Genomic DNA, 26172 nt, shown 5'->3' with positions numbered 1-26172 from the left:
GAGGCCGTCACTGCCCGGTGTCCTGCCAGAACTAAAGGATTTGGCGGCCGAGAGCAGCTCGTCCACCGTCAGAGGAACATCCATGGCCGCCGCGTCTGCAGGGTCAAGATGGTTAGTGATACCTGACAGGAACTTATCGGCGGCCTCGGGGTCAGTAGTCTTGCGGGCGTAGAGTTCGCTGTAGAAGTCGCTGACGACCTTCATCACGTTCTCTTTCCCGCGTCGCATGCTGCCACTCTCGTCTCGTAGTTCATTCATGGGCGTGTGACCGGCGTGGAGTTTCCTGAAAAAGAACGAGTTACATTTCTCACCCTTCTCCAGGTTCTCCACTTTGGAACGGAAGACAATTCGCTCGGACTCCTCCTCGAAGTGCCTTTTCAGGCTCCTCTTAGTCTCCTCCAGCTCCTCTCTCACGTCCCAGCCGCATCGAAGAAGGTCCTGCAGGGAACGCAGCTCACGCTGGAGTCTCCTGAAGTCCCTCCTCTTCAGACCCGCCTGTTGTTGACTCTTTGCCTGAAAGAAGAAACGGAACTCGAGTTTAACGTATTCCCACCAGTCAGAAACAGACTGGAAGCCCGCCTTGTAGGCCCGCCACGTGGAGTAGGCAGCTCTAAGCTCCTCCAGAATCTCACCCTTTTCCAGCAGAGAGCAGTTCAGCTTCCAGGAGCCCGGGCCAATGGGGAAGCCATGGCCCAGCACACCTTGAAAGTGAATGGCTCTGTGGTCAGAGAAGAAGCAGGGGACCATCGAGTGCCCACTCCGCCCAACCGCCCGAGAGGTAAACACAAAGTCAATCCTGGAACGCAGCGAGCCATCGGATCGGCACCATGAATAGTTCACGGATCCGTGTCCGATGGAGCCAACAACGTCCACAAGAGAGGCTTCGGTCACCATCTCAATGAGCAGTTTGGATGTGACGTCCAACTTGGCAGCCGTTCCAGAACTGCGTCCATCCTCCTCAATCGGGCAGTTGAAATCCCCGGCCATCACTACCGTCCTGGCGGTAGCGAGCTGAGGGCGCAGGGCTTGGAGGAGCTCCAGTCGATCGCTCTTCACAGGAGAAGCGTACACATTGATGAACCTGACAGGTTCTCCCGCCCAGGTGCCATCCACGAGCAGTAACCTGCCGCAGACGATTTCCTGAACAGAGTCCAATGTGAAGGCGCTTCCCCTGATCAGCACGGCAACCCCCGCGGACCTACAGTCGCCTCCGCCGGACCAGTAGGATGGGCCATGGGTCCACTCCCTGGCCAGATGGTTGAAGGACCTAGAGGAGGGAAGGGAGCATTCCTGCAGGAAAAATACATCACTAGACTGAGTGTTAAGGAACGCAAAAATTGTCTGACGTCGGAACTTGTCTCTGATGCTCCTAACATTAATGGAAAAGGTGTTAATGTTAGCAGTCATTGGAGGAAAGAGAAAGTTAGCGCAGGCGGTGTGCCTTAGTTACCACTCCGGTCGGGCGGTTCTTCCTCTTTGGCACCTGCTGGTAAGGGTATCTCCAGCAGACCCTCTTCTTCTAGCTGATCGAGCAGGGATGGTGCCTCAGTGGCTTCCGACTCCTCCATTTCTTCTTCGGCCACAAGGGACTCCACCATCTGCTCCAACACGTCCGGTTCTGGGAGGAGGCCATCCTCCTCTTCCTGGGGTGGATTGGGATCCACAATGAACAGCTTGGAAGGTTCTGCGACAGGACTATCTTCCACCTTCCTTTTCCTTTGGCCTGTACCTGAGGAGACAAGAGCTGGAAAATCCTCCTCGGTGAAAAGTGCAAGAGTGCTGAGGTCCTCTGCTCTCATGGTCTGGGGAGGGAGAGTGGGCTTTGGGGGGGGGGTGAGGAGACCAACTGAGGAGTAGGGGAATGAGGTGGAGGTAGTGGAATCCTCAGTAGGGTTGGCCGGGGGGGGAGGGGTTTGGACAGGGGTGACAGGGGGGGGGACCAGGGAGGGGGCAACAGTTTTCTTACCCTTTTTCCTGGACTCCGTGGCTGCTGGGGCATCGGCTGGAGCCACGGTCGCCGGGTTCTTGGCCGCCTTGTCCTTGGCCTCTGTGGCCTTGGTCGTAGCTGCCTTGGTCGACGAAGCTGTGACTACCCGATACTGGGTCACCGCGGCAACCCTTGCCCAGGATTTCTCCCGCTGTGGGCAGTCCTTGTAAAGGTGGTCCGCCTGTCCACATAGGTTGCAAGTCTTCTTCTTTGGGCAGTCCTTGGAGCTGTGTCCCGTCACCCGGCAAACCCTGCAGGCGTCCTCCTTGCAGGTCTTCATCGAATGCCCTTTCCCGCCACATTTCCTGCAGTTGTGTGGCATGTCCGGGTAGTAGATGAGACCAAAGGAGTTTCCCAGAGAGAATGTCGGGGGCAGGTGCTGGAGACCATCCTCGGATGCTGGTTCCCTGTAGAGTCGAACGGTTACTGACCACTTACCCGTCCAGAATCCGTTGCCGTTAAGGATGTGGGATGGCTCCCTCACCACTGTGCAGAGACGTCCCAGGAACGTGGAGATGTCTCTTCCTGGGGTGTGCGGGTTCCGCATGGAGACCGTGATCCTCTTCTCATCCCTCTGTATAGGACAGGATCCTAAAAAAGAATGAAAAGGGGAGTCCGGCATCGCTGCGTTCATCGCCTCCCAGTATCTCCTGCAGGCATTCACCGTGGCAAAGGTTACCAGAAAAATGCCAGTCATGAAGGTCTGGACACTCAGGGTTTCCGCCCTGGAGAAGCCCTGATCCAGAATCATCTTCTTGCAGAACACGTCGCTGGACATGTCCGGCAACCTACCATCCACCGCCTTTAGCTTCAGGGCGACCGTCTGCCGCATCCAAGGCTCCAGGGTTGGAGCCTTTTCAGGCGGCGTCCGGGCTCCCTCCGGCTGGCTGGCGTCGGAGGTAGGGGCCTCTTGGGCCGAAGAAGCCTCTGGATGAGCCTTCCTGGAGGTCCCTGGGTCCTGAGCCTTCTTGGCTGCCTTCTCTGGCTTGCTTGCCATGGCTGGTTCCTGCTTGAGTTCCCGGAGCTGGATCTTGGATTCTTCTCCGGGTGTCTTCTCCCGCTGTGTTCCTCCTCGAAGTTCCTCTGGTCTCCCCAAGTCTTCTCCGAGCCTTCGTCTTCTTGCTTCTTTCTGCCAAGCTCTTCTTCCGTCCGATCTCCCTCTTCCGGTCTCGGCTGGGCTTCGGAGCTCGTCTCCCTGATCGTATCTCGTCAAGTGTAGCTAGCTCAGTTTGTTCTGATAAGAACAGATACTACACTTGATCTTAGCCAAAAGGCCGAGAAGCGATAACCAGAATTGGTTTGGGCCTCGAGTGGCACCCTGGCCTATGCCGGACACATCTTAGGGAGAGAGAGCGAGAGGGAGACAAACCCACGCCTACACAAGACATTTTGTCACCCAAGCCAACCCTTGAAAAGGCTGCTTTGCAGAGCCAAAACAAGAAGAATGGTGCGTTTTGCAGCCGCCGCCCACTGCAATGAATCTGAATAACTCCTCCTTTAGGGCGCAAGCAACTCCCCTCCCCCTTGCAGTCTTTCCAATTCACGATACAAAAAGACGGACAGGACAGGTTGCCTGACTTTCCGTCACTGCCACCCTTTGCCATCCTTACCCGTAGAAAGCCCTTTCATCATCCCCAAACCCTAATCTTTTCCCTTTCCTTCCCAGCCCCCAAACCCTGCCCTCTGTACCTTTCTCACCACCCGCTTCCCTTCTCCTGTCATCCCCCTACCACCCGGGAAAAAAAGAGATTGCCCCCTCCTTCCACTAGCCCACCCTCCCACCCAAAGAACAACTTCTTCTGCGCAGCTTGTTTTCTAGGCAGCAGCGCTATTGTGATGTCATCGGGGGGCATTGTGACAAGCCGCCAGTGTTCCGTCTCTTCATGTTGTGCACAGTTCAAACGGAAAATACATCAACAGGCAGACTACAGAAAAGCTTACTATCAAAGGTTAGAGGGGGGCTTTCTCAGAGGGCTTTTTACAGTTTTTCTATTCCCAATTAGCCGTTTAAGTGTACTTATTGAAAGTAGTAATTCTTTCATAGGCCGCCCTTTCTTAGTATTTGACGTTCCTTATATTGCGGTATGAGGCTTCGCAGTAGGTTGCAAACATTCATCACCCATGACTGTCCCCAATTGAGCTCAGAAGCTCAATGTCTATCATGACCTCTCTTTTAGAATGTCCAAGAGCAAGCAAACTATTCCTCCAGGAGAGGGCGCCAACAGACTACTAAAGAGATCATCATTACTCAAAGAAAACCCCAAAAACCAATGCATGATAGGAATAAACAGGTAACTTTCTTTGGAGTGGAAGCGGAGAGATCGCACCAGATGCCAATTCTAGATGTTATCACACCTGTGGTCACTGCAGCAGCAGGTGAATCCACTTTGTCCAAAAGGGATCTATTCCATTCAATTGCAAATGATCTAGATAAGACAGAGAACTGCAGCACGGGGACATAGCCGAGTTGGTCAGGTTGAGTGGTGATGAGTTTGCTATTTGGATGAATAAAGAAAGTCAAAAGTGTGAAAGATAAAAAACAAAAGGAGGAAGTGTGAAAAGTGAATGGGCCAAATTGAGGTGCATATGAAGACGTATGCTTTCTTCCAATTCATTAAATCGGGCTAATATGAATCAGGTGAATTGAGTTCTGCTTTTGGAAACTGGGTTAAGAAGGGGTGCACCGTTCCTGGAGGTACTGCAATACCAGGTCAATGCGTGGAGTGGACAGAGCAAGCTCTTTTTCCATCTCCCTGTTCTAAAAATCCATTTAATATATGGTCCCCAGATAGGGGACGTATCAGATATTAAACTGATAAGAACAGATACTACACTTGATCTTAGCCAAAAGGCCGAGAAGCGATAACCAGAATTGGTTTGGGCCTCGAGTGGCACCCTGGCCTATGCCGGACACATCTTAGGGAGAGAGAGCGAGAGGGAGACAAACCCACGCCTACACAAGACATTTTGTCACCCAAGCCAACCCTTGAAAAGGCTGCTTTGCAGAGCCAAAACAAGAAGAATGGTGCGTTTTGCAGCCGCCGCCCACTGCAATGAATCTGAATAACTCCTCCTTTAGGGCGCAAGCAACTCCCCTCCCCCTTGCAGTCTTTCCAATTCACGATACAAAAAGACGGACAGGACAGGTTGCCTGACTTTCCGTCACTGCCACCCTTTGCCATCCTTACCCGTAGAAAGCCCTTTCATCATCCCCAAACCCTAATCTTTTCCCTTTCCTTCCCAGCCCCCAAACCCTGCCCTCTGTACCTTTCTCACCACCCGCTTCCCTTCTCCTGTCATCCCCCTACCACCCGGGAAAAAAAGAGATTGCCCCCTCCTTCCACTAGCCCACCCTCCCACCCAAAGAACAACTTCTTCTGCGCAGCTTGTTTTCTAGGCAGCAGCGCTATTGTGATGTCATCGGGGGGCATTGTGACAAGCCGCCAGTGTTCCGTCTCTTCATGTTGTGCACAGTTCAAACGGAAAATACATCAACAGGCAGACTACAGAAAAGCTTACTATCAAAGGTTAGAGGGGGGCTTTCTCAGAGGGCTTTTTACAGTTTTTCTATTCCCAATTAGCCGTTTAAGTGTACTTATTGAAAGTAGTAATTCTTTCATAGGCCGCCCTTTCTTAGTATTTGACGTTCCTTATATTGCGGTATGAGGCTTCGCAGTAGGTTGCAAACATTCATCACCCATGACTGTCCCCAATTGAGCTCAGAAGCTCAATGTCTATCATGACCTCTCTTTTAGAATGTCCAAGAGCAAGCAAACTATTCCTCCAGGAGAGGGCGCCAACAGACTACTAAAGAGATCATCATTACTCAAAGAAAACCCCAAAAACCAATGCATGATAGGAATAAACAGGTAACTTTCTTTGGAGTGGAAGCGGAGAGATCGCACCAGATTCGCACCAGATGCCAATTCTAGATGTTATCACACCTGTGGTCACTGCAGCAGCAGGTGAATCCACTTTGTCCAAAAGGGATCTATTCCATTCAATTGCAAATGATCTAGATAAGACAGAGAACTGCAGCACGGGGACATAGCCGAGTTGGTCAGGTTGAGTGGTGATGAGTTTGCTATTTGGATGAATAAAGAAAGTCAAAAGTGTGAAAGATAAAAAACAAAAGGAGGAAGTGTGAAAAGTGAATGGGCCAAATTGAGGTGCATATGAAGACGTATGCTTTCTTCCAATTCATTAAATCGGGCTAATATGAATCAGGTGAATTGAGTTCTGCTTTTGGAAACTGGGTTAAGAAGGGGTGCACCGTTCCTGGAGGTACTGCAATACCAGGTCAATGCGTGGAGTGGACAGAGCAAGCTCTTTTTCCATCTCCCTGTTCTAAAAATCCATTTAATATATGGTCCCCAGATAGGGGACGTATCAGATATTAAACTGATAAGAACAGATACTACACTTGATCTTAGCCAAAAGGCCGAGAAGCGATAACCAGAATTGGTTTGGGCCTCGAGTGGCACCCTGGCCTATGCCGGACACATCTTAGGGAGAGAGAGCGAGAGGGAGACAAACCCACGCCTACACAAGACATTTTGTCACCCAAGCCAACCCTTGAAAAGGCTGCTTTGCAGAGCCAAAACAAGAAGAATGGTGCGTTTTGCAGCCGCCGCCCACTGCAATGAATCTGAATAACTCCTCCTTTAGGGCGCAAGCAACTCCCCTCCCCCTTGCAGTCTTTCCAATTCACGATACAAAAAGACGGACAGGACAGGTTGCCTGACTTTCCGTCACTGCCACCCTTTGCCATCCTTACCCGTAGAAAGCCCTTTCATCATCCCCAAACCCTAATCTTTTCCCTTTCCTTCCCAGCCCCCAAACCCTGCCCTCTGTACCTTTCTCACCACCCGCTTCCCTTCTCCTGTCATCCCCCTACCACCCGGGAAAAAAAGAGATTGCCCCCTCCTTCCACTAGCCCACCCTCCCACCCAAAGAACAACTTCTTCTGCGCAGCTTGTTTTCTAGGCAGCAGCGCTATTGTGATGTCATCGGGGGGCATTGTGACAAGCCGCCAGTGTTCCGTCTCTTCATGTTGTGCACAGTTCAAACGGAAAATACATCAACAGGCAGACTACAGAAAAGCTTACTATCAAAGGTTAGAGGGGGGCTTTCTCAGAGGGCTTTTTACAGTTTTTCTATTCCCAATTAGCCGTTTAAGTGTACTTATTGAAAGTAGTAATTCTTTCATAGGCCGCCCTTTCTTAGTATTTGACGTTCCTTATATTGCGGTATGAGGCTTCGCAGTAGGTTGCAAACATTCATCACCCATGACTGTCCCCAATTGAGCTCAGAAGCTCAATGTCTATCATGACCTCTCTTTTAGAATGTCCAAGAGCAAGCAAACTATTCCTCCAGGAGAGGGCGCCAACAGACTACTAAAGAGATCATCATTACTCAAAGAAAACCCCAAAAACCAATGCATGATAGGAATAAACAGGTAACTTTCTTTGGAGTGGAAGCGGAGAGATCGCACCAGATGCCAATTCTAGATGTTATCACACCTGTGGTCACTGCAGCAGCAGGTGAATCCACTTTGTCCAAAAGGGATCTATTCCATTCAATTGCAAATGATCTAGATAAGACAGAGAACTGCAGCACGGGGACATAGCCGAGTTGGTCAGGTTGAGTGGTGATGAGTTTGCTATTTGGATGAATAAAGAAAGTCAAAAGTGTGAAAGATAAAAAACAAAAGGAGGAAGTGTGAAAAGTGAATGGGCCAAATTGAGGTGCATATGAAGACGTATGCTTTCTTCCAATTCATTAAATCGGGCTAATATGAATCAGGTGAATTGAGTTCTGCTTTTGGAAACTGGGTTAAGAAGGGGTGCACCGTTCCTGGAGGTACTGCAATACCAGGTCAATGCGTGGAGTGGACAGAGCAAGCTCTTTTTCCATCTCCCTGTTCTAAAAATCCATTTAATATATGGTCCCCAGATAGGGGACGTATCAGATATTAAACTGATAAGAACAGATACTACACTTGATCTTAGCCAAAAGGCCGAGAAGCGATAACCAGAATTGGTTTGGGCCTCGAGTGGCACCCTGGCCTATGCCGGACACATCTTAGGGAGAGAGAGCGAGAGGGAGACAAACCCACGCCTACACAAGACATTTTGTCACCCAAGCCAACCCTTGAAAAGGCTGCTTTGCAGAGCCAAAACAAGAAGAATGGTGCGTTTTGCAGCCGCCGCCCACTGCAATGAATCTGAATAACTCCTCCTTTAGGGCGCAAGCAACTCCCCTCCCCCTTGCAGTCTTTCCAATTCACGATACAAAAAGACGGACAGGACAGGTTGCCTGACTTTCCGTCACTGCCACCCTTTGCCATCCTTACCCGTAGAAAGCCCTTTCATCATCCCCAAACCCTAATCTTTTCCCTTTCCTTCCCAGCCCCCAAACCCTGCCCTCTGTACCTTTCTCACCACCCGCTTCCCTTCTCCTGTCATCCCCCTACCACCCGGGAAAAAAAGAGATTGCCCCCTCCTTCCACTAGCCCACCCTCCCACCCAAAGAACAACTTCTTCTGCGCAGCTTGTTTTCTAGGCAGCAGCGCTATTGTGATGTCATCGGGGGGCATTGTGACAAGCCGCCAGTGTTCCGTCTCTTCATGTTGTGCACAGTTCAAACGGAAAATACATCAACAGGCAGACTACAGAAAAGCTTACTATCAAAGGTTAGAGGGGGGCTTTCTCAGAGGGCTTTTTACAGTTTTTCTATTCCCAATTAGCCGTTTAAGTGTACTTATTGAAAGTAGTAATTCTTTCATAGGCCGCCCTTTCTTAGTATTTGACGTTCCTTATATTGCGGTATGAGGCTTCGCAGTAGGTTGCAAACATTCATCACCCATGACTGTCCCCAATTGAGCTCAGAAGCTCAATGTCTATCATGACCTCTCTTTTAGAATGTCCAAGAGCAAGCAAACTATTCCTCCAGGAGAGGGCGCCAACAGACTACTAAAGAGATCATCATTACTCAAAGAAAACCCCAAAAACCAATGCATGATAGGAATAAACAGGTAACTTTCTTTGGAGTGGAAGCGGAGAGATCGCACCAGATGCCAATTCTAGATGTTATCACACCTGTGGTCACTGCAGCAGCAGGTGAATCCACTTTGTCCAAAAGGGATCTATTCCATTCAATTGCAAATGATCTAGATAAGACAGAGAACTGCAGCACGGGGACATAGCCGAGTTGGTCAGGTTGAGTGGTGATGAGTTTGCTATTTGGATGAATAAAGAAAGTCAAAAGTGTGAAAGATAAAAAACAAAAGGAGGAAGTGTGAAAAGTGAATGGGCCAAATTGAGGTGCATATGAAGACGTATGCTTTCTTCCAATTCATTAAATCGGGCTAATATGAATCAGGTGAATTGAGTTCTGCTTTTGGAAACTGGGTTAAGAAGGGGTGCACCGTTCCTGGAGGTACTGCAATACCAGGTCAATGCGTGGAGTGGACAGAGCAAGCTCTTTTTCCATCTCCCTGTTCTAAAAATCCATTTAATATATGGTCCCCAGATAGGGGACGTATCAGATATTAAACTGATAAGAACAGATACTACACTTGATCTTAGCCAAAAGGCCGAGAAGCGATAACCAGAATTGGTTTGGGCCTCGAGTGGCACCCTGGCCTATGCCGGACACATCTTAGGGAGAGAGAGCGAGAGGGAGACAAACCCACGCCTACACAAGACATTTTGTCACCCAAGCCAACCCTTGAAAAGGCTGCTTTGCAGAGCCAAAACAAGAAGAATGGTGCGTTTTGCAGCCGCCGCCCACTGCAATGAATCTGAATAACTCCTCCTTTAGGGCGCAAGCAACTCCCCTCCCCCCTTGCAGTCTTTCCAATTCACGATACAAAAAGACGGACAGGACAGGTTGCCTGACTTTCCGTCACTGCCACCCTTTGCCATCCTTACCCGTAGAAAGCCCTTTCATCATCCCCAAACCCTAATCTTTTCCCTTTCCTTCCCAGCCCCCAAACCCTGCCCTCATGTACCTTTCTCACCACCCGCTTCCCTTCTCCTGTCATCCCCCTACCACCCGGGAAAAAAAGAGATTGCCCCCTCCTTCCACTAGCCCACCCTCCCACCCAAAGAACAACTTCTTCTGCGCAGCTTGTTTTCTAGGCAGCAGCGCTATTGTGATGTCATCGGGGGGCATTGTGACAAGCCGCCAGTGTTCCGTCTCTTCATGTTGTGCACAGTTCAAACGGAAAATACATCAACAGGCAGACTACAGAAAAGCTTACTATCAAAGGTTAGAGGGGGGCTTTCTCAGAGGGCTTTTTACAGTTTTTCTATTCCCAATTAGCCGTTTAAGTGTACTTATTGAAAGTAGTAATTCTTTCATAGGCCGCCCTTTCTTAGTATTTGACGTTCCTTATATTGCGGTATGAGGCTTCGCAGTAGGTTGCAAACATTCATCACCCATGACTGTCCCCAATTGAGCTCAGAAGCTCAATGTCTATCATGACCTCTCTTTTAGAATGTCCAAGAGCAAGCAAACTATTCCTCCAGGAGAGGGCGCCAACAGACTACTAAAGAGATCATCATTACTCAAAGAAAACCCCAAAAACCAATGCATGATAGGAATAAACAGGTAACTTTCTTTGGAGTGGAAGCGGAGAGATCGCACCAGATGCCAATTCTAGATGTTATCACACCTGTGGTCACTGCAGCAGCAGGTGAATCCACTTTGTCCAAAAGGGATCTATTCCATTCAATTGCAAATGATCTAGATAAGACAGAGAACTGCAGCACGGGGACATAGCCGAGTTGGTCAGGTTGAGTGGTGATGAGTTTGCTATTTGGATGAATAAAGAAAGTCAAAAGTGTGAAAGATAAAAAACAAAAGGAGGAAGTGTGAAAAGTGAATGGGCCCAATTGAGGTGCATATGAAGACGTATGCTTTCTTCCAATTCATTAAATCGGGCTAATATGAATCAGGTGAATTGAGTTCTGCTTTTGGAAACTGGGTTAAGAAGGGGGTGCACCGTTCCTGGAGGTACTGCAATACCAGGTCAATGCGTGGAGTGGACAGAGCAAGCTCTTTTTCCATCTCCCTGTTCTAAAATCCATTTAATATATGGTCCCCAGATAGGGGACGTATCAGATATTAAACTGATAAGAACAGATACTACACTTGATCTTAGCCAAAAGGCCGAGAAGCGATAACCAGAATTGGTTTGGGCCTCGAGTGGCACCCTGGCCTATGCGGACACATCTTAGGGAGAGAGAGCGAGAGGGAGACAAACCCACGCCTACACAAGACATTTTGTCACCCAAGCCAACCCTTGAAAAGGCTGCTTTGCAGAGCCAAAACAAGAAGAATGGTGCGTTTTGCAGCCGCCGCCCACTGCAATGAATCTGAATAACTCCTCCTTTAGGGCGCAAGCAACTCCCCTCCCCCTTGCAGTCTTTCCAATTCACGATACAAAAAGACGGACAGGACAGGTGCCTGACTTTCCGTCACTGCCACCCTTTGCCATCCTTACCCGTAGAAAGCCCTTTCATCATCCCCAAACCCTAATCTTTTCCCTTTCCTTCCCAGCCCCCAAACCCTGCCCTCTGTACCTTTCTCACCACCCGCTTCCCTTCTCCTGTCATCCCCCTACCACCCGGGAAAAAAAGAGATTGCCCCCTCCTTCCACTAGCCCACCCTCCCCACCCAAAGAACAACTTCTTCTGCGCAGCTTGTTTTCTAGGCAGCAGCGCTATTGTGATGTCATCGGGGGGCATTGTGACAAGCCGCCAGTGTTCCGTCTCTTCATGTTGTGCACAGTTCAAACGGAAAATACATCAACAGCAGACTACAGAAAAGCTTAACTATCAAAGGTTAGAGGGGGGCTTTCTCAGAGGGCTTTTTACAGTTTTTCTATACCCAATTAGCGTTTAAGTGTACTTATTGAAAGTAGTAATTCTTTCATAGGCCGCCCTTTCTTAGTATTTGACGTTCCTTATATTGCGGTATGAGGCTTCGCAGTAGGTTGCAAACATTCATCACCCATGACTGCCCCAATTGAGCTCAGAAGCTCAATGTCTATCATGACCTCTCTTTTAGAATGTCCAAGAGCAAGCAAACTATTCCTCCAGGAGAGGGCGCCAACAGACTACTAAAGAGATCATCATTACTCAAAGAAAACCCCAAAAACCAATGCATGATAGGAATAAACAGGTAACTTTCTTTGGAGTGGAAGCGGAGAGATCGCACCAGATGCCAATTCTAGATGTTATCACACCTGTGGTCACTGCAGCAGCAGGTGAATCCACTTTGTCCAAAAGGGATCTATTCCATTCAATTGCAAATGATCTAGATAAGACAGAGAACTGCAGCAACGGGGACATAGCCGAGTTGGTCAGGTTGAGTGGTGATGAGTTTGCTATTTGATGAATAAAGAAAGTCAAAAGTGTGAAAGATAAAAAACAAAAGGAGGAAGTGTGAAAAGTGAATGGGCCAAATTGAGGTGCATATGAAGACGTATGCTTTCTTCCAATTCATTAAATCGGGCTAATATGAATCAGGTGAATTGAGTTCTGCTTTTGGAAACTGGGTTAAGAAGGGGTGCACCGTTCCTGGAGGTACTGCAATACCAGGTCAATGCGTGGAGTGGACAGAGCAAGCTCTTTTCCCATCTCCCTGTTCTAAAAATCCATTTAATATATGGTCCCCAGATAGGGGACGTATCAGATATTAAACTGATAAGAACAGATACTACACTTGATCTTAGCCAAAAGGCGAGAAGCGATAACCAGAATTGGTTTGGGCCTCGAGTGGCACCCTGGCCTATGCCGGACACATCTTAGGGAGAGAGAGCGAGAGGGAGACAAACCCACGCCTACACAAGACATTTTGTCACCCAAGCCAACCCTTGAAAAGGCTGCTTTGCAGAGCCAAAACAAGAAGAATGGTGCGTTTTGCAGCCGCCGCCCACTGCAATGAATCTGAATAACTCCTCCTTTAGGGCGCAAGCAACTCCCTCCCCCTTGCAGTCTTTCCAATTCACGATACAAAAGACGGACAGACAGGTTGCCTGACTTTCCGTCACTGCCACCCTTTGCCATCCTTACCCGTAGAAAGCCCTTTCATCATCCCCAAACCCTAATCTTTTCCTTTCCTTCCCAGCCCCCAAACCCTGCCCTCTGTACCTTTCTCACCACCCGCTTCCCTTCTCCTGTCATCCCCTACCACCCGGGAAAAAAAGAGATTGCCCCCTCCTTCCACTAGCCACCCTCCCACCCAAAGAACAACTTCTTCTGCGCAGCTTGTTTTCTAGGCAGCAGCGCTATTGTGATGTCATCGGGGGGCATTGTGACAAGCCGCCAGTGTTCCGTCTCTTCATGTTGTGCACAGTTCAAACGGAAAATACATCAACAGCAGACTACAGAAAAGCTTACTATCAAAGGTTAGAGGGGGGCTTTCTCAGAGGGCTTTTTACAGTTTTTCTATTCCCAATTAGCCGTTTAAGTGTACTTATTGAAAGTAGTAATTCTTTCATAGGCCGCCCTTTCTTAGTATTTGACGTTCCTTATATTGCGGTATGAGGCCTTCGCAGTAGGTTGCAAACATTCATCACCCATGACTGTCCCCAATTGAGCTCAGAAGCTCAATGTCTATCATGACCTCTCTTTTAGAATGTCCAAGAGCAAGCAAACTATTCCTCCAGGAGAGGGCGCCAACAGACTACTAAAGAGATCATCATTACTCAAAGAAAACCCAAAAAACCAATGCATGATAGGAATAAACAGGTAACTTTCTTTGGAGTGGAAGCGGAGAGATCGCACCAGATGCCAATTCTAGATGTTATCACACCTGTGGTCACTGCAGCAGCAGGTGAATCCACTTTGTCCAAAAGGGATCTATTCCATTCAATTGCAAATGATCTAGATAAGACAGAGAACTGCAGCACGGGACATAGCCGAGTGGTCAGGTTGAGTGGTGATGAGTTTGCTATTTGGATGAATAAAGAAAGTCAAAAGTGTGAAAGATAAAAAACAAAAGGAGGAAGTGTGAAAAGTGAATGGGCCAATTGAGGTGCATATGAAGACGTATAGCTTTCTTCCAATTCATTAAATCGGGCTAATATGAATCAGGTGAATTGAGTTCTGCTTTTGGAAACTGGGTTAAGAAGGGGTGCACCGTTCCTGGAGGTACTGCAATACCAGGTCAATGCGTGGAGTGGACAGAGCAAGCTCTTTTTCCATCTCCCTGTTCTAAAAATCCATTTAATATATGGTCCCCAGATAGGGACGTATCAGATATTAAACTGATAAGAACAGATACTACACTTGATCTTAGCCAAAAGGCCGAGAAGCGATAACCAGAATTGGTTTGGGCCTCGAGTGGCACCCTGGCCTATGCCGGACACATCTTAGGGAGAGAGAGCGAGAGGGAGACAAACCCACGCCTACACAAGACATTTTGTCACCCAAGCCAACCCTTGAAAAGGCTGCTTTGCAGAGCCAAAACAAGAAGAATGGTGCGTTTTGCAGCCGCCGCCCACTGCAATGAATCTGAATAACTCCTCCTTTAGGGCGCAAGCAACTCCCCTCCCCCTTGCAGTCTTTCCAATTCACGATACAAAAAGACGGACAGGACAGGTTGCCTGACTTTCCGTCACTGCCACCCTTTGCCATCCTTACCCGTAGAAAGCCCTTTCATCATCCCCAAACCCTAATCTTTTCCTTTCCTTCCCAGCCCCAACCCTGCCCTCTGTACCTTTCTCACCACCCGCTTCCCTTCTCCTGTCATCCCCCTACCACCCGGGAAAAAAAGAGATTGCCCCCTCCTTCCACTAGCCCACCCTCCCACCCAAAGAACAACTTCTTCTGCGCAGCTTGTTTTCTAGGCAGCAGCGCTATTGTGATGTCATCGGGGGGCATTGTGACAAGCCGCCAGTGTTCCGTCTCTTCATGTTGTGCACAGTTCAAACGGAAAATACATCAACAGGCAGACTACAGAAAAGCTTACTATCAAAGGTTAGAGGGGGGCTTTCTCAGAGGGCTTTTTACAGTTTTTCTATTCCCAATTAGCCGTTTAAGTGTACTTATTGAAAGTAGTAATTCTTTCATAGGCCTCCCTTTCTCTAGTATTTGACGTTCCTTATATTGCGGTATGAGGCTTCGCCAGTAGGTTGCAAACATTCATCACCATGACTGTCCCCAATTGAGCTCAGAAGCTCAATGTCTATCATGACCTCTCCTTTTAGAATGTCCAAGAGCAAGCAAACTATTCCTCCAGGAGAGGGCGCCAACAGACTACTAAAGAGATCATCATTACTCAAAGAAAACCCCAAAAACCAAGGCATGATAGGAATAAACAGGTAACTTTCTTTGGAGTGGAAGCGGAGAGATCGCACCAGATGCCAATTCTAGATGTTATCACACCTGTGGTCACTGCAGCAAGCAGGTGAATCCACTTTGTCCAAAAGGGATCTATTCCATTCAATTGCAAATGATCTAGATAAGACAGAGAACTGCAGCACGGGGACATAGCCGAGTTGGTCAGGTTGAGTGGTGATGAGTTTGCTATTTGGATGAATAAAGAAAGTCAAAAGTGTGAAAGATAAAAAACAAAAGGAGGAAGTGTGAAAAGTGATGGGACCAAATTGAGGTGCATATGAAGACGTATGCTTTCTTCCAATTCATTAATCGGGCTAATATGAATCAGGTGAATTGAGTTCTGCTTTTGGAAACTGGGTTAAGAAGGGGTGCCACCGTTCCTGGAGGTACTGCAATACCAGGTCAATGCGTGGAGTGGACAGAGCAAGCTCTTTTTCCATCTCCCTGTTCTAAAAATCCATTTAATATATGGTCCCCCAGATAGGGGACGTATCAGATATTAAACTGATAAGAACAGATACTAACACTTGATCTTAGCCAAAAGGCCGAGAAGCGATAACCAAGAATTGGTTTGGGCTCGAGTGGCACCCTGGCCTATGCCGGACACATCTTAGGGAGAGAGAGCGAGAGGGAGACAAACCCACGCCTACACAAGACATTTTGTCACCCAAGCCAACCCTTGAAAAGGCTGCTTTGCAGAGCCAAAACAAGAAGAATGGTGCGTTTTGCAGCCGCCGCCCACTGCAATGAATCTGAATAACTCCTCCTTTAGGGCGCAAGCAACTCCCCTCCCCCTTGCAGTCTTTCCCAATTCACGATACAAAAAGACGGACAGGACAGGTTGCCTGACTTTCCGTCACTGCCACCCTTTGCCATCCTTACCCGTAGAAAGCCCTTTCATCATCCCCAAACCCCTAATCTTTTCCCTTTCCTTCCCAGCCCCCAAACCCTGCCCTCTGTACCTTTCTCACCACCCGCTTCCCTTCTCCTGTCATCCCCCTACCACCCGGGAAAAAAAGAGATTGCCCCCTCCTTCCACTAGCCCACCCTCCCACCCAAGAACAACTTCTTCTGCGCAGCTTGTTTTCTAGGCAGCAGCGCTATTGTGATGTCATCGGGGGGCATTGTGACAAGCCGCCAGTGTTCCGTCTCTTCATGTTGTGCACAGTTCAAACGGAAAATACATCAACAGGCAGACTACAGAAAAGCTTACTATCAAAGGTTAGAGGGGGGCTTTCTCAGAGGGCTTTTTACAGTTTTTCTATTCCCAATTAGCCGTTTAAGTGTACTTATTGAAAGTAGTAATTCTTTCATAGGCCGCCCTTTCTTAGTATTTGACGTTCCTTATATTGCGGTATGAGGCTTCGCAGTAGGTTGCAAACATTCATCACCCATGACTGTCCCCAATTGAGCTCAGAAGCTCAATGTCTATCATGACCTCTCTTTTAGAATGTCCAAGAGCAAGCAAACTATTCCTCCAGGAGAGGGCGCCAACAGACTACTAAAGAGATCATCATTACTCAAAGAAAACCCCAAAAACCAATGCATGATAGGAATAAACAGGTAACTTTCTTTGGAGTGGAAGCGGAGAGATCGCACCAGATGCCAATTCTAGATGTTATCACACCTGTGGTCACTGCAGCAGCAAGGTGAATCCACTTTGTCCAAAAGGGATCTATTCCATTCAATTGCAAATGATCTAGATAAGACAGAGAACTGCAGCACGGGGACATAGCCGAGTTGGTCAGGTTGAGTGGTGATGAGTTTGCCTATTTGGATGAATAAAGAAAGTCAAAAGTGTGAAGATAAAAAACAAAAGGAGGAAGTGTGAAAAGTGAATGGGCCAAATTGAGGTGCATATGAAGACGTATGCTTTCTTCCAATTCATTAAATCGGGCTAATATGAATCAGGTGAATTGAGTCTGCTTTTGGAAACTGGGTTAAGAAGGGGGGCACCGTTCCTGGAGGTACTGCAATACCAGGTCAATGCGTGGAGTGGACAGAGCAAGCTCTTTTTCCATCTCCCTGTTCTAAAAATCCATTTAATATATGGTCCCCAGATAGGGGACGTATCAGATATTAAACTGATAAGAACAGATACTACACTTGATCTTAGCCAAAAGGCCGAGAAGCGATAACCAGAATTGGTTTGGGCCTCGAGTGGCACCCTGGCCTATGCCGGACACATCTTAGGGAGAGAGAGCGAGAGGGAGACAAACCCCACGCCTACACAAGACATTTTGTCACCCAAGCCAACCCTTGAAAAGGCTGCTTTGCAGAGCCAAAACAAGAAGAATGGTGCGTTTTGCAGCCGCCGCCCACTGCAATGAATCTGAATAACTCCTCCTTTAGGGCGCAAGCAACTCCCCTCCCCCTTGCAGTCTTTCCAATTCACGATACAAAAAGACGGACAGGACAGGTTGCCTGACTTTCCGTCACTGCCACCCTTTGCCATCCTTACCCGTAGAAAGCCCTTTCATCATCCCCAAACCCTAATCTGTTTCCCTTTCCTTTCCCAGCCCCCAAACCCTGCCCTCTGTACCTTTCTCACCACCCGCTTCCCTTCTCCTGTCATCCCCCTACCACCCCGGGAAAAAAAGAGATTGCCCCCTCCTTCCACTAGCCCACCCTCCCACCCAAAGAACAACTTCTTCTGCGCAGCTTGTTTTCTAGGCAGCAGCGCTATTGTGATGTCATCGGGGGCATTGTGACAAGCCGCCAGTGTTCCGTCTCTTCATGTTGTGCACAGTTCAAACGGAAAATACATCAACAGGCAGACTACAGAAAGCTTACTATCAAAGGTTAGAGGGGGCTTTCTCAGAGGGCTTTTTACAGTTTTTCTATTCCCAATTAGCCGTTTAAGTGTACTTATTGAAAGTAGTAATTCTTTCATAGGCCGCCCTTTCTTAGTATTTGACGTTCCTTATATTGCGGTATGAGGCTTCGCAGTAGGTTGCAAACATTCATCACCCATGACTGTCCCCAATTGAGCTCAGAAGCTCAATGTCTATCATGACCTCTCTTTTAGAATGTCCAAGAGCAAGCAAACTATTCCTCCAGGAGAGGGCGCCAACAGACTACTAAAGAGATCATCATTACTCAAAGAAAACCCCAAAAACCAATGCATGATAGGAATAAACAGGTAACTTTCTTTGGAGTGGAAGCGGAGAGATCGCACCAGATGCCAATTCTAGATGTTATCACACCTGTGGTCACTGCAGCAGCAGGTGAATCCACCTTTGTCCAAAAGGGATCTATTCCATTCAATTGCAAATGATCTAGATAAGACAGAGAACTGCAGCACGGGGACATAGCCGAGTTGGTCTGGTGAGTGGTGATGAGTTTGCTATTTGGATGAATAAAGAAAGTCAAAAGTGTGAAAGATAAAAAACAAAAGGAGGAAGTGTGAAAAGTGAATGGGCCAAATTGAGGTGCATATGAAGACGTATGCTTTCTTCCAATTCATTAAATCGGGCTAATATGAATCAGGTGAATTGAGTTCTGCTTTTGGAAACTGGGTTAAGAAGGGTGCACCGTTCCTGGAGGTACTGCAATACCAGGTCAATGCGTGGAGTGGACAGAGCAAGCTCTTTTTCCATCTCCCTGTTCTAAAAATCCATTTAATATATGGTCCCCAGATAGGGGACGTATCAGATATTAACTGATAAGAACAGATACTACACTTGATCTTAGCCAAAGGCCGAGAAGCGATAACCAGAATTGGTTTGGGCCTCGAGTGGCACCCTGGCCTATGCCGGACACATCTTAGGGAGAGAGAGCGAGAGGGAGACAAACCCACGCCTACACAAGACATTTTGTCACCCAAGCCAACCCTTGAAAAGGCTGCTTTGCAGAGCCAAAACAAGAAGAATGGTGCGTTTTGCAGCCGCCGCCCACTGCAATGAATCTGAATAACTCCTCCTTTAGGGCGCAAGCAACTCCCTTCCCCCTTGCAGTCTTTCCAATTCACGATACAAAAAGACGGACAGGACAGGTTGCCTGACTTTCCGTCACTGCCACCCTTTGCCATCCTTACCCGTAGAAAGCCCTTTCATCATCCCCAAACCCTAATCTTTTCCCTTTCCTTCCCAGCCCCAAACCCTGCCCTCTGTACCTTTCTCACCACCCGCTTCCCTTCTCCTGTCATCCCCCTACCACCCGGGAAAAAAAGAGATTGCCCCTCCTTCCACTAGCCCACCCTCCCACCCAAAGAACAACTTCTTCTGCGCAGCTTGTTTTCTAGGCAGCAGCGCTATTGTGATGTCATCGGGGGGCATTGTGACAAGCCGCCAGTGTTCCGTCTCTTCATGTTGTGCACAGTTCAAACGGAAAATACATCAACAGGCAGACTACAGAAAAGCTTACTATCAAAGGTTAGAGGGGGGCTTTCTCAGAGGGCTTTTTACAGTTTTTCTATTCCCAATTAGCCGTTTAAGTGTACTTATTGAAAGTAGTAATTCTTTCATAGGCCGCCTTTCTTAGTATTTGACGTTCCTTATATTGCGGTATGAGGCTTCGCAGTAGGTTGCAAACATTCATCACCCATGACTGTCCCCAATTGAGCTCAGAAGCTCAATGTCTATCATGACCTCTCTTTTAGAATGTCCAAGAGCAAGCAAACTATTCCTTCAGGAGAGGGCGCCACAGGACTACTAAAGAGATCATCATTACTCAAAGAAAACCCCAAAAACCAATGCATGATAGGAATAAACAGGTAACTTTCTTTGGAGTGGAAGCGGAGAGATCGCACCAGATGCCAATTCTAGATGTTATCACACCTGTGGTCACTGCAGCAGCAGGTGAATCCACTTTGTCCAAAAGGGATCTATTCCATTCAATTGCAAAATGATCTAGATAAGACAGAGAACTGCAGCACGGGGACATAGCCGAGTTGGTCAGGTTGAGTGGTGATGAGTTTGCTATTTGGATGAATAAAGAAAGTCAAAAGTGTGAAAGATAAAAAACAAAAGGAGGAAGTGTGAAAAGTGAATGGCCAAATTGAGGTGCATATGAAGACGTATGCTTTCTTCCAATTCATTAAATCGGGCTAATATGAATCAGGTGAATTGAGTTCTGCTTTGGAAACTGGGTTAAGAAGGGGTGCACCGTTCCTGGAGGTACTGCAATACCAGGTCAATGCGTGGAGTGGACAGAGCAAGCTCTTTTTCCATCTCCCTGTTCTCTAAAAATCCATTTAATATATGGTCCCCAGATAGGGGACGTATCAGATATTAAACTGATAAGAACAGATACTACACTTGATCTTAGCCAAAAGGCCGAGAAGCGATAACCAGAATTGGTTTGGGCCTCGAGTGGCACCCTGGCCTATGCCGGACACATCTTAGGGAGAGAGAGCGAGAGGGAGACAAACCCACGCCTACACAAGACATTTTGTCACCCAAGCCAACCCTTGAAAAGGCTGCTTTGCAGAGCCAAAACAAGAAGAATGGTGCGTTTTGCAGCCGCCGCCCACTGCAATGAATCTGAATAACTCCTCCTTTAGGGCGCAAGCAACTCCCCTCCCCCTTGCAGTCTTTCCAATTCACGATACAAAAAGACGGACAGGACAGGTTGCCTGACTTTCCGTCACTGCCACCCTTTGCCATCCTTACCCGTAGAAAGCCCTTTCATCATCCCAAACCCTAATCTTTTCCCTTTCCTTCCAGCCCCCAAACCCTGCCCTCTGTACCTTTCTCACCACCCGCTTCCCTTCTCCTGTCATCCCCCTACCACCCGGAAAAAAAGAGATTGCCCCCTCCTTCCACTAGCCCACCCTCCCACCCAAAGAACAACTTCTTCTGCGCAGCTTGTTTTCTAGGCAGCAGCGCTATTGTGATGTCATCGGGGGGCATTGTGACAAGCCGCCAGTGTTCCGTCTCTTCATGTTGTGCACAAGTTCAAAACGGAAAATACATCAACAGGCAGACTACAGAAAAGCTTACTATCAAAGGTTAGAGGGGGGCTTTCTCAGAGGGCTTTTTACAGTTTTTCTATTCCCAATTAGCCGTTTAAGTGTACTTATGAAAGTAGTAATTCTTTCATAGGCCGCCCTTCTTAGTATTTGACGTTCCTTATATTGCGGTATGAGGCTTCGCAGTAGGTTGCAAACATTCATCACCCATGACTGTCCCCAATTGAGCCTCAGAAGCTCAATGTCTATCATGACCTCTCTTTTAGAATGTCCAAGAGCAAGCAAACTATTCCTCCAGGAGAGGGCGCCAACAGACTACTAAAGAGATCATCATTACTCAACAGAAAACCCCAAAAACCAATGCATGATTTAGGAATAAACAGGTAACTTTCTTTGGAGTGGAGCGGAGAGATCGCACCAGATGCCAATTCTAGATGTTATCACACCTGTGGTCACTGCAGCAGCAGGTGAATCCACTTTGTCCAAAAGGGATCTATTCCATTCAATTGCAAATGATCTAGATAAGACAGAGAACTGCAGCACGGGGACATAGCCGAGTTGGTCAGGTTGAGTGGTGATGAGTTTGCTATTTGGATGAATAAAGAAAGTCAAAAGTGTGAAAGATAAAAAACAAAAGGAGGAAGTGTGAAAAGTGAATGGGCCAAATTGAGGTGCATATGAAGACGTATGCTTTCTTCCAATTCATTAAATCGGGCTAATATGAAATCAGGTGAATTGAGTTCTGCTTTTGGAAACTGGGTTAAGAAGGGGTGCACCGTTCCTGGAGGTACTGCAATACCAGGTCAATGCGTGGAGTGGACAGAGCAAGCTCTTTTTCCATCTCCCTGTTCTAAAAATCCATTTAATATATGGTCCCCAGATAGGGGACGTATCAGATATTAAACTGATAAGAACAGATACTACACTTGATCTTAGCCAAAAGGCCGAGAAGCGATAACCAGAATTGGTTTGGCCCTCGAGTGGCACCCTGGCCTATGCCGGACACAATCTTAGGGAGAGAGAGCGAGAGGGAGACAAACCCACGCCTACACAAGACATTTTGTCACCCAAGCCAACCCTTGAAAAGGCTGCTTTGCAGAGCCAAAACAAGAAGAATGGTGCGTTTTGCAGCCGCCGCCCACTGCAATGAATCTGAATAACTCCTCCTTTAGGCGCAAGCAACTCCCCTCCCCCTTGCAGTCTTTCCAATTCACGATACAAAAAGACGGACAGGACAGGTTGCCTGACTTTCCGTCACTGCCACCCTTTGCCATCCTTACCCGTAGAAAGCCCTTTCATCATCCCCAAACCCTAATCTTTTCCCTTTCCTTCCCAGCCCCCAAACCCTGCCCTCTGTACCTTTCTCACCACCCGCTTCCCTTCTCCTGTCATCCCCCTACCACCCGGGAAAAAAAGAGATTGCCCCCTCCTTCCACTAGCCCACCCTCCCACACAAAGAACAACTTCTTCTGCGCAGCTTGTTTTTCTAGGCAGCAGCGCTATTGTGATGTCATCGGGGGCATTGTGACAAGCCGCCAGTGTTCCGTCTCTTCATTGTTGTGCACAGTTCAAACGGAAAATACATCAACAGGCAGACTACAGAAAAGCTTACTATCAAAGGTTAGAGGGGGGCTTTCTCAGAGGGCTTTTTACAGTTTTTCTATTCCCAATTAAGCCGTTTAAGTGTACTTATTGAAAGTAGTAATTCTTTCATAGGCCGCCCTTTCTTAGTATTTGACGTTCCTTATATTGCGGTATGAGGCTTCGCAGTAGGTTGCAAACATTCATCACCCATGACTGTCCCCATTGAGCTCAGAAGCTCAATGTCTATCATGACCTCTCTTTTAGAATGTCCAAGAGCAAGCAACTATTCCTCCAGGAGAGGGCGCCAACAGACTACTAAAGAGATCATCATTACTCAAAGAAAACCCCAAAAACCAATGCATGATAGGAATAAACAGGTAACTTTCTTTGAGTGGAAGCGGAGAGATCGCACCAGATGCCAATTCTAGATGTTATCACACCTGTGGTCACTGCAGCAAGCAGGTGAATCCACTTTGTCCAAAAGGGATCTATTCCATTCAATTGCAAATGATCTAGATAAGACAGAGAACTGCAGCACGGGGACATAGCCGAGTTGGTCAGGTTGAGTGGTGATGAGTTTGCTATTTGGATGAATAAAGAAAGTCAAAAGTGTGAAAGATAAAAAACAAAGGAGGAAGTGTGAAAAGTGAATGGGCCAAATTGAGGTGCATATGAAGACGTATGCTTTCTTCCAATTCATTAAATCGGGCTAATATGAATCAGGTGAATGAGTTCTGCTTTTGGGAAACTGGGTTAAGAAGGGGTGCACCGTTCCTGGAGGTACTGCAATACCAGGTCAATGCGTGGAGTGGACAGAGCAAGCTCTTTTTCCATCTCCCTGTTCTAAAAATCCATTTAATATATGGTCCCAGATAGGGGACGTATCAGATATTAAACTGATAAGAACAGATACTACACTTGATCTTAGCCAAAAGGCCGAGAAGCGATAACCAGAATTGGTTTGGGCCTCGAGTGGCACCCTGGCCTATGCCGGACACATCTTAGGGAGAGAGAGCGAGAGGGAGACAAACCCACGCCTACACAAGACATTTTGTCACCCAAGCCAACCCTTGAAAAGGCTGCTTTGCAGAGCCAAAACAAGAAGAATGGTGCGTTTTGCAGCCGCCGCCCACTGCAATGAATCTGAATAACTCCTCCTTTAGGGCGCAAGCAACTCCCCCTCCCCCTTGCAGTCTTTCCAATTCACGATACAAAAAGACGGACAGGACAGGTTGCCTGACTTTCCGTCACTGCCACCCTTTGCCATCCTTACCCGTAGAAAGCCCTTTCATCATCCCCAAAACCCTAATCTTTTCCCTTTCCTTCCCAGCCCCCAAACCCTGCCCTCTGTACCTTTCTCACCACCCGCCTTCCCTTCTCCTGTCATCCCCCTACCACCCGGGAAAAAAAGAGATTGCCCCCTCCTTCCACTAGCCCACCCTCCCACCCAAAGAACAACTTCTTCTGCGCAGCTTGTTTTCTAAGGCAGCAGCGCTATTGTGATGTCATCGGGGGCATTGTGACAAGCCGCCAGTGTTCCGTCTCTTCATGTTGTGCACAGTTCAAACGAAAATACATCAACAGGCAGACTACAGAAAAGCTTACTATCAAAGGTTAGAGGGGGGCTTTCTCAGAGGGCTTTTTACAGTTTTTTCTATTCCCAATTAGCCGTTTAAGTGTACTTATTGAAAGTAGTAATTCTTTCATAGGCCGCCCTTTCTTAGTATTTGACGTTCCTTATATTGCGGTATGAGGCTTCGCAGTAGGTTGGCAAACATTCATCACCCATGACTGTCCCCAATTGAGCTCAGAAGCTCAATGTCTATCATGACCTCTCTTTTAGAATGTCCAAGAGCAAGCAAACTATTCCTCCAGGAGAGGGCGCCAACAGACTACTAAAGAGATCATCATTACTCAAAGAAAACCCCAAAAACCAATGCATGATAGGAATAAACAGGTAACTTTCTTTGGAGTGGAAGCGGAGAGATCGCACCAGATGCCAATTCTAGATGTTATCACACCTGTGGTCACTGCAGCAGCAGGTGAATCCACTTTGTCCAAAAGGGATCTATTCCATTCAATTGCAAATGATCTAGATAAGACAGAGAACTGCAGCACGGGGACATAGCCGAGTTGGTCAGGTTGAGTGGTGATGAGTTTGCTATTTGGATGAATAAAGAAAGTCAAAAGTGTGAAAGATAAAAAACAAAAGGAGGAAGTGTGAAAAGTGAATGGGCCAAATTGAGGTGCATATGAAGACGTATGCTTTCTTCCAATTCATTAAATCGGGCTAATATGAATCAGGTGAATTGAGTTCTGCTTTTGGAAACTGGGTTAAGAAGGGGTGCACCGTTCCTGGAGGTACTGCAATACCAGGTCAATGCGTGGAGTGGACAGAGCAAGCTCTTTTTCCATCTCCCTGTTCTAAAAATCCATTTAATATATGGTCCCCAGATAGGGGACGTATCAGATATTAAACTGATAAGAACAGATACTACACTTGATCTTAGCCAAAAGGCCGAGAAGCGATAACCAGAATTGGTTTGGGCCTCGAGTGGCACCCTGGCCTATGCCGGACACATCTTAGGGAGAGAGAGCGAGAGGGAGACAAACCCACGCCTACACAAGACATTTTGTCACCCAAGCCAACCCTTGAAAAGGCTGCTTTGCAGAGCCAAAACAAGAAGAATGGTGCGTTTTGCAGCCGCCGCCCACTGCAATGAATCTGAATAACTCCTCCTTTAGGGCGCAAGCAACTCCCCTCCCCCTTGCAGTCTTTCCAATTCACGATACAAAAAGACGGACAGGACAGGTTGCCTGACTTTCCGTCACTGCCACCCTTTGCCATCCTTACCCGTAGAAAGCCCTTTCATCATCCCCAAACCCTAATCTTTTCCCTTTCCTTCCCAGCCCCCAAACCCTGCCCTCTGTACCTTTCTCACCACCCGCTTCCCTTCTCCTGTCATCCCCCTACCACCCCGGGAAAAAAAGAGATTGCCCCCTCCTTCCACTAGCCCACCCTCCCACCCAAAGAACAACTTCTTCTGCGCAGCTTGTTTTCTAGGCAGCAGCGCTATTGTGATGTCATCGGGGGGCATTGTGACAAGCCGCCAGTGTTCCGTCTCTTCATGTTGAGCACAGTTCAAACGGAAAATACATCAACAGGCAGACTACAGAAAAGCTTACTATCAAAGGTTAGAGGGGGGCTTTCTCAGAGGGCTTTTTACAGTTTTTCTATTCCCAATTAGCCGTTTAAGTGTACTTATTGAAAGTAGTAATTCTTTCATAGGCCGCCCTTTCTTAGTATTTGACGTTCCTTATATTGCGGTATGAGG

General features: G+C 47.7%; 14 non-coding genes and 1 pseudogene across 14 annotated transcripts; all 15 read right to left on the bottom strand.

Moving 5' to 3' along the window:
- Positions 1 to 3183: 3183 nt before the first annotated feature.
- On the bottom strand, positions 3184 to 3273 carry LOC142284875 (U2 spliceosomal RNA; annotated as a pseudogene).
- Positions 3274 to 4660: 1387 nt separating this feature from the next.
- Positions 4661 to 4851, bottom strand: LOC142284917 (U2 spliceosomal RNA). Its single transcript, XR_012746361.1, has one exon. It is a non-coding gene; the product is annotated as a U2 spliceosomal RNA (small nuclear RNA).
- Positions 4852 to 6249: 1398 nt separating this feature from the next.
- On the bottom strand, positions 6250 to 6440 carry LOC142284915 (U2 spliceosomal RNA). The gene has a single exon (XR_012746360.1). It is a non-coding gene; the product is annotated as a U2 spliceosomal RNA (small nuclear RNA).
- A 1387-nt stretch (positions 6441 to 7827) lies between these two features.
- LOC142284914 (U2 spliceosomal RNA) lies at positions 7828 to 8018 on the bottom strand. The gene has a single exon (XR_012746359.1). It is a non-coding gene; the product is annotated as a U2 spliceosomal RNA (small nuclear RNA).
- Positions 8019 to 9405: 1387 nt separating this feature from the next.
- LOC142284913 (U2 spliceosomal RNA) lies at positions 9406 to 9596 on the bottom strand. Its single transcript, XR_012746358.1, has one exon. It is a non-coding gene; the product is annotated as a U2 spliceosomal RNA (small nuclear RNA).
- Positions 9597 to 10986: 1390 nt separating this feature from the next.
- Positions 10987 to 11176, bottom strand: LOC142284854 (U2 spliceosomal RNA). Its single transcript, XR_012746313.1, has one exon. It is a non-coding gene; the product is annotated as a U2 spliceosomal RNA (small nuclear RNA).
- Positions 11177 to 12560: 1384 nt separating this feature from the next.
- LOC142284856 (U2 spliceosomal RNA) lies at positions 12561 to 12750 on the bottom strand. The gene has a single exon (XR_012746315.1). It is a non-coding gene; the product is annotated as a U2 spliceosomal RNA (small nuclear RNA).
- Positions 12751 to 14129: 1379 nt separating this feature from the next.
- On the bottom strand, positions 14130 to 14319 carry LOC142284852 (U2 spliceosomal RNA). Its single transcript, XR_012746311.1, has one exon. It is a non-coding gene; the product is annotated as a U2 spliceosomal RNA (small nuclear RNA).
- Positions 14320 to 15706: 1387 nt separating this feature from the next.
- LOC142284859 (U2 spliceosomal RNA) lies at positions 15707 to 15899 on the bottom strand. Its single transcript, XR_012746317.1, has one exon. It is a non-coding gene; the product is annotated as a U2 spliceosomal RNA (small nuclear RNA).
- Positions 15900 to 17287: 1388 nt separating this feature from the next.
- LOC142284849 (U2 spliceosomal RNA) lies at positions 17288 to 17478 on the bottom strand. Its single transcript, XR_012746308.1, has one exon. It is a non-coding gene; the product is annotated as a U2 spliceosomal RNA (small nuclear RNA).
- A 1387-nt stretch (positions 17479 to 18865) lies between these two features.
- On the bottom strand, positions 18866 to 19054 carry LOC142284858 (U2 spliceosomal RNA). Its single transcript, XR_012746316.1, has one exon. It is a non-coding gene; the product is annotated as a U2 spliceosomal RNA (small nuclear RNA).
- Positions 19055 to 20437: 1383 nt separating this feature from the next.
- Positions 20438 to 20630, bottom strand: LOC142284850 (U2 spliceosomal RNA). Its single transcript, XR_012746309.1, has one exon. It is a non-coding gene; the product is annotated as a U2 spliceosomal RNA (small nuclear RNA).
- A 1388-nt stretch (positions 20631 to 22018) lies between these two features.
- On the bottom strand, positions 22019 to 22209 carry LOC142284912 (U2 spliceosomal RNA). The gene has a single exon (XR_012746357.1). It is a non-coding gene; the product is annotated as a U2 spliceosomal RNA (small nuclear RNA).
- Positions 22210 to 23595: 1386 nt separating this feature from the next.
- LOC142284853 (U2 spliceosomal RNA) lies at positions 23596 to 23785 on the bottom strand. The gene has a single exon (XR_012746312.1). It is a non-coding gene; the product is annotated as a U2 spliceosomal RNA (small nuclear RNA).
- Positions 23786 to 25176: 1391 nt separating this feature from the next.
- On the bottom strand, positions 25177 to 25367 carry LOC142284911 (U2 spliceosomal RNA). The gene has a single exon (XR_012746356.1). It is a non-coding gene; the product is annotated as a U2 spliceosomal RNA (small nuclear RNA).
- Positions 25368 to 26172: the final 805 nt, after the last annotated feature.

This window comes from Anomaloglossus baeobatrachus, unplaced genomic scaffold, assembly GCF_048569485.1.
Source record: "Anomaloglossus baeobatrachus isolate aAnoBae1 unplaced genomic scaffold, aAnoBae1.hap1 Scaffold_583, whole genome shotgun sequence".
Lineage (NCBI taxonomy): Eukaryota > Metazoa > Chordata > Amphibia > Anura > Aromobatidae > Anomaloglossus > Anomaloglossus baeobatrachus.
The sequence above is the reverse complement of the archived record's forward strand: the minus strand, read 5'-3'. Positions and strand labels throughout refer to the sequence as shown.